The sequence below is a fragment of the Chrysochloris asiatica genome, unplaced genomic scaffold, assembly GCF_000296735.1.
Source record: "Chrysochloris asiatica unplaced genomic scaffold, ChrAsi1.0 scaffold00087, whole genome shotgun sequence".
Taxonomy (NCBI): domain Eukaryota; kingdom Metazoa; phylum Chordata; class Mammalia; order Afrosoricida; family Chrysochloridae; genus Chrysochloris; species Chrysochloris asiatica.
In genome coordinates, this window is record NW_006408605.1 from 7,956,875 (window position 1) to 7,957,427 (window position 553).

The window sequence follows — 553 nt, forward strand, 5'->3', positions numbered from 1 at the left end:
GGGAGCAAAGAGGAGGGACCAGTAGTTGGAGAATTTGGACTTGGTGATAGAAGTGATACTGGAGAACGAATGATAGATTTCTGCAAGACAAATGATTTGTTTATTTCAAATAACCTTCTATAGACAGCATAAGAGACGACTACACACATGGACCTCGCCAGATGGAACACATAGAAATCAAATTGACTACATCTGTGGAAAGAGACGATGGAAAAGCTCCATATCATCAGTGTAAGCACGGCCAGGGGCAGACTGTGAAACAGACCATCAGTTACTCATATGCAAATTCAAACTGAAGCTGAAGAAAATGAAAACAAGTCTACAAGAGCCAAAATATGACCTTGAATTTATCCCACCTGAATTTTAGAGATCATCTGAAGAACAGATTTGATGCATTAAATACCGAAGACCAGAAGAGTTGTGGGATGACATGAAGAACATCATACATGAAGAGAGCAAAAAAAGTCATTAAGAAGACAAAAAAGAAGGAAAAGGTCAAAATGGATGTCAGAGGAGACTCTGAAACTTGCTCTCCAGCATAGAGAAGCTAAAG

General features: G+C 39.2%; 1 protein-coding gene across 2 annotated transcripts in view; it reads left to right on the plus strand.

Moving 5' to 3' along the window:
* Nucleotides 1-553, plus strand: part of CTNNA1 (catenin (cadherin-associated protein), alpha 1, 102kDa) — a 211,806-nt gene that overhangs the window by 208,076 nt on the left and 3,177 nt on the right. The window lies entirely within an intron of this gene.